Source organism: Lepus europaeus, chromosome 1, assembly GCF_033115175.1.
Source record: "Lepus europaeus isolate LE1 chromosome 1, mLepTim1.pri, whole genome shotgun sequence".
NCBI classification, from domain to species: Eukaryota; Metazoa; Chordata; class Mammalia; order Lagomorpha; family Leporidae; genus Lepus; species Lepus europaeus.
In genome coordinates this window covers 32,654,357-32,660,385 of record NC_084827.1, presented here as the reverse complement: position 1 = coordinate 32,660,385, position 6,029 = coordinate 32,654,357, and the positions used below count along the sequence as shown (strand labels likewise).

The 6,029-nt window shown below is 44.6% G+C and overlaps 1 protein-coding gene across 2 annotated transcripts in view; it reads left to right on the top strand.

Annotated features, from left to right (window-relative positions):
* The first annotated feature begins 355 nt into the window (after window positions 1-355).
* The window catches only part of MET (MET proto-oncogene, receptor tyrosine kinase), a 124,251-nt gene continuing 118,577 nt past the window's right edge, over window positions 356-6,029 (top strand). For both annotated transcript variants that reach the window (XM_062208292.1, XM_062208224.1), the window contains exon 1: window positions 356-533. The gene's annotated coding sequence lies outside the window, so the exon portion shown is untranslated. The remainder of the gene's footprint in view (window positions 534-6,029) is intronic.

Here is a 6,029-nt window from a genome sequence, read left to right as displayed (position 1 = left end):
GTTTCACCTTGTGGTGGCCGGGGGCGGGGCGGAGGAAACGCGACCCCCGCGGGGCCAGGCGCGGCGCGCGGGCGGCAGGAAGGGCGAGGGCCAAGTTCCCTCTCTGGGTGGTGCCACTCGCCACCTCAGCGGTCCTCGCGGGCGACGCGGACTGACGGACACGTGCTGAGGCGGGCGCGCGGGCCAGCGCCTGGGTCCGGCCGCCTCCCGCTGCCCCCCAGCCTGGACGCGCCCGAGGCGCGCGCGCCTGTACCCGGCTGAGTCACGGCCGGGGCAGCGCGCGGGTGGGAAGGGGCGGAGGGCGGGCGGGGCGCTCGGCTGGGCTGGGCTCGGCCCGGCCGCAGGTGACCCGGAGGCCCGCGGCGCCCGCAGCGCCTCGGAGCGCTTTGTGACCAGATGCGGAGCCGGGCGGAGGGCGCGAGCCAGATGCGGGGCGACAGCTGACTCGCTGCAGGCAGGAGGGGAGGCGCGGAGCGCGCGGGTCGCTCCCCGCGCCGCCGACTTCTCCTCGGCTGGTTCCTGAGCACCGCAAGGTAAAACTATAACCTGCACCCCACCCTTGGCCCCAGCGCTTCTGCTTTCTTTGTTCCCCTAGCACTGGTGTTCCGGTGGGCAAGACCACGGGGGTGGGCGAGAGTTGCGGGGCTTCAGAAACTGAAGGGAGTGGCCCGCGGGCCGGTGGAACGGACTGGGCATTGGCGTCTGGTGGGGTTGTTGTTGAGCGCCACCTGTGTGACTCAGGGGCAACGGGGCGCCCGGGCACTGGGTGCTGCCGGACTGGGAGGGCCCTGCAAGTTTCAAGGCTGGGGTCTGATTCAGCCCTTCCAAAAGGGAGCCGGTCACCGTGTCCCCGGGTGATGCAGCTTGCGAGGCTTGAACCAAGCCATTTCCTTATTCCCAAGCCTGCTTGTCTCTGTATTGTTGGGGTGGGGGTGGGGGGGGTCCTTCCCCGGGGCAGGTGTTGGTGGGACTTCTGAATTCCTCATTGCTGACAGACACGGGGCTTGTGATCCATCATTTTCGGCGTACCTTGTCTTTTTTTTTTTTTTTTTTTTTTTTTTTTTTTTTTTTTTTTTTTGCTGGGGCTCTGGCGGAGGACATCTGTCTTAATAGGTGAAATAGATTATAACTAACCAGAGGTCAACAGTGTGGCAAGTGCTGGTGCTGACCCAATCATTAAAGCACCAAAGCACCGGAGAAAGTACTTTCCCCGACTATCGCCTGGGCAGAATTTACTCCCAAGAACGGTCTCACCTTTTGTGTTTTAAAAGAGGCATCTGCTACTTTGGCACTTGGAGAGGGTTCCAGTGGCTGCCCAGTGTATTTTACCTTATCGCAGTTTTATGTTCCAAGGAGCCCTCAAGCAGAATGAAATATTGTCAGCTCTCTTAGGCAAAATAATCAAGATACTTTAATTGCCAGGTTAAGATGCTCGATGAATGTGAGAGGACTGTAAAATCTGACAGGGGAGAGAGTATGGACCGTCTGGACCCTCTCCTGAATTTTAAGATTGTTCACATTTTGTAGCACTGGGTGGAGGTTTCTTCTGTCACTTCCATCAGCCAGACACATGCACATTGCCATGCAAATGGATTCAGAAAAACATTATTTGCCTTTACAGCTAGACTATTATAGCTGACTAATGAATTTTTTCTGCATTAGGATGATCTGAAAATGAGGTGCATCATGTTTTTCTGTGCTGCTGGGACATAAATGGTGCTTTTATGTAAGCAGTGTTAAGTGGCGTTTGGGTTATTTACAGGTATATGGCTTTCCTTTCTAGCTGGGCTTTGTTTTGAACATATTAACTTCCATAGTGGAACAGAAGTAAGGTACTGGTCCAACCATTGCAAGTCTGTGCTGGATTCAGAGTTCATTCTTTTTGACCTGCCCAAATAACACGGGTGAAATTTATATCATTCATAAGAAATTTCTGTGGTACTGAAAATATGTCTGATTGCCTGTAAAATATACTGGTGTTTAGAAGATTCTGTTCAGTTTTCAAACTGAACAGTGCATAAGCCTGCATTACTTAAATGTATTTTGCTTTTAACATGATGGAACTTATGGCATAAAGAGGGTGTTCTGCCAATGACTGCTTTTTCAAAGATTGCTTTGTCCCTGATACGTCTTGGAGGTGGGGGTGGGTTCTACGTGCTCTCAGAGTTAGTGGATAAGGTTTATCTGATGAAAATGTGCCAGGTTAACCATAGCCAGTCGATAGGAAAGCTCATAACTGGTGTTTTCACTACTTTTAAACCTTCACAATAAGATAAATGACACTTTTCTACACAGAAGAAAGACCCCTCATTTATAAATTCCTTTTAGGCCTATGTGAACATGTGCCCAACATTAATCTTGAAAATTTTTTAGAAATTTGTTTTAATGAAGTCTAGACTAAGAAATACACTTCAAAAACCAATGCCCTTAGCTTGCTAAAAAGAATAGTTCAAAATAGTATTAGTCTTATTGCAGACCTATATAGTAGCCTCAAATAAGTTTTTTTTTTTTTTTCTTTTTTCCAAATGTGGCTATCTAGGGAGAAAAAAAAAAGTAACTCAAAAGGGCCACGCACTTCTCAGGACATACACTGTCTAAGTGGTTGCACCCAGGCTTAGAGGTTACTCCTGGAGAGGCACAGTTCCTTACACATGCGGATCCTCCCTTCCGTGCCCCTTGCTCCTTAGCCCTTCTTTGGCTGGGTCAGAGCTGCTTCCAAGCCTTCTGTGCCCTCATTTTTCCAAATCAGTTTCCTAGTTTCTTCATTGGAATGAGGCTCACTGCACCTCCCCAGAGCTGTGTACTCTTTTTCCCTTCCCTAAGATTTTCCTTGGTGAGCTGTATTTGTTCATGGGATACCCACTTTCCCAGTCATACTCCCTCAAGGGGAGAAAATACATGCAGAAGCTCCTGGGCTACGAAGTCAATCTCCTTTTCCTGGCAGGAGTATGTTGAAACAGGTGTGTTTGACACACAGCCCTCAGGGCAGAGTTTCTTCCTGGGCTTTGCTCAGTGCAAAATCAAGTCACCTGTGAGGACTCAGTGGTAGGAACTCTGACTCGTGTCAGCTTAGGGTTATTTTGATTCTGTGTTTCCAGTGGTCCCTAACTTATCAAGCTTGACCCATGTGTGCTTCACCTAAAATAACTAAGATTTCAGCATTGAGCATCATGGGTGCCAGGTAGTAACAAAACTTTTACTTTAAAAAAGAAGAAATGAACTTTATCCTTGAAGAGTTTACAGTCTAGATATGCAGACAAGTGTCACACATACAAAATGGAACCAAATTCATAATTATTCAGAGGATATCCCACAAGAAGGACAACTTGAGAAATCTCCCCTTTTGCTATTAAATAATGGAATTTTTATTTTAAATCAAAAGAGTGCAACTTAAAGACCTTAATATTTTGAGATTGCTTCTGTATATGTCATCTCTCTGACGCTACTACAGATTTACAAGCTGGACAAGGCTGGTAGAACTATCTTTAACATCCCATGTTACAGACTGGGAAACTGTGAGCTTGAACCTGGCTCCAGCTTTCTCTCCAGCACCATGCACCTCTCCCCAGTATCTCTGAAGCTTAAAGACTACAAAGAGGCATTTTCCACTGAGGGAGAGGTAGGGATCTTAAATTAGTCATAAAAAATGAATGTAACATTTCTAGTCCCAGGCGTTTTTCTCACCTTCTCTCTCCAGTTCTCTCTATCTTCTTGTAGTAAGGCATTCCAAGAAAAGGCTTCATTCATATGTGTGGGGCATTCTGCTCCTGTTATCAGATCAAGAGCTGTGAGTAATTTTGTAATCTGGCCTTCTATCACAAAGCCCATTCTCAGATATCTCTTCAGCTGTGTTAAACAGTGTAATATAGCCCCCTTGGGTTTTGTTTCAATAAAAACATCCAGTAAAATCTGAATACTCTGTTTTTCAAGGGACAAAATGAAGAAAGTGTTTTTATAAGCTGTAAAACGTAATTGAGAGAAAAATCACACATGTGGCATGTGTAGCAGGAGGTGTGAGCACAGTGAAATAAAAAACAGTTGACTTTGTAATCACACACCCAGGTATGCGTTACTTCATTCTGTGATTGTGTAAATTTGTGCAAGTATCCTTATGCAGGTTACTCCTGTTGATTTTAATTTCTGTTATAAATTATGTAACTGGGAGGAAGTCATTCTCGTGTTCTATAGCACAAGGGTAGCTGTAGTGTGCAGCAATTTATAATATATTTCAGATTAGCTGGAGAAAAATCCAGAGGTTCCCATCACATAAAAATAATAAATGTTTGAGGAGATGGAATGATAATTATCCTGATTTAACCACAACACATTGTATACATGTATCAAATCATTATACTACACACCAGAAACATATATATGTATGTAAAATATGTCAAATAAACAAAATTGTGTAGCTTTGGGCTCTAAGAAGTTATGTAAGACCTATGAGCCAAATAATTTACATAATGAGTGAAAGAAATTGAAAATGTATGTCTCTGAATACAATAAAGGATAGCAATTGCAAAATTGGTTAGAGAATCACAGGTTCTCGTGAAAGGCAGATTCCTGTACTCCAAGAATGTGATTGAGGATTTAGTCATTCATTCAGGATAGTTTGTTCAATGCCTACCAGGCATAGATCTCAACTCTGACGTGGCAGTAGACAGTGAAACAGACCAATATCTCTGACTTTATGATGGCTTGGTTCTATTGCGGCAGACAAACTATAAAGAAATATGTAAATAAAATGTATTGTACATATATTGGGTAATAATAAGAATTGCAAGGAAGAATAAGTCTGTGAAGGTGAGTAAGGACTATTAAGAATACGAGAGGCTGGCTAGAGAGGGAGAAGTGTTTGAAAAAATCAGTAATGAGGTCAAGGAAGGTCTCACTTCAAAGTTGACTGTTGCGCTAGGATCTAAAAGACATGAGGGAATGAGCAGTGTGGCTCCCAGGAGCACTCTTTGGGACTACCATTGTCATTCTGTTTTCCTTCTGGAATTGTGCAGTTTGCCTGGTTTTTAGGGAAGTTCCTGACATAGCTAGCTACAGTTCAAAGTTAAACACAGAAGGGTAGTCCACACCCCTTGTTTTAAGGGGCATGGACAAGGATCTGTAGTATTTTCCTACGTTGTTTGGTCCCATCTTCACCTCCATCCTCTATGAGAGATATTGCTCCATTGGTACAACTTTTCTTGTTTTCCACACTGTTAACCTGGCCCCATTTGATTCGCTGAGGGGAATACGCTTGGCCTTTGTCATTGATCCCTCTGTAGAGTGGAGAGACTACAAAGAAGAGGACCTCTGATGGTGTGCAGCCTTCCTCTGCTGTACACTTTTTTCTTTCCTTCTCTTTTCTTTTTTCTCTCCACTGTTAAGCTACTGTACTGGGTTTTCTTCCTTCCCTTTTATGTCCTATCAATATCCTACAGGAAGATTTGCAAATAGGTAATTTAAATGAAACTAACCACTTCAGTATGGACTTAACCAACTGCTTGGAAAATGCCCGACCCAAGAGAAGAATCTGGCATCATCAGTGTTGCCTTAGGATCCAGTGCATGGCATGGACCCACGTGGTGGCTGTCATTCAGTCTCAAGAGAAGCTAGAAATCCATCCACTTTAAAAGGTTGACTCAATGTCTTCAAAACACTATACAGAGAAAGAAAGTCTCTGAGCCAAATTTGGCTCCTGGTGGTCCCAGTTGCATTCCCACCCTGGCTGTGTTAGCAGCATGAATGGCCCTAGAGCCTCAGGACCACCTGCCTCTACAAAATATTTTATTTTCTAGAATTCTCCATTTCCCTCTGGAAAAGCAAGTGATTTAAGAAAGAAAATGGATATCATGTTCTTCATTGCCTTTTGGCACATTTCTTCTTTCTCTAGACTCATCAACTCACCTATTTTGGATAGAGCTATTTATATTTCTACACTAAAGGATAATCTAGTTATTTTATTCTTAAGCTGAAGTAATCATTTTCTAAAACCTGAATGCCTCATAGATTTCATTTCCAAGTTCTGTCATTCAGGA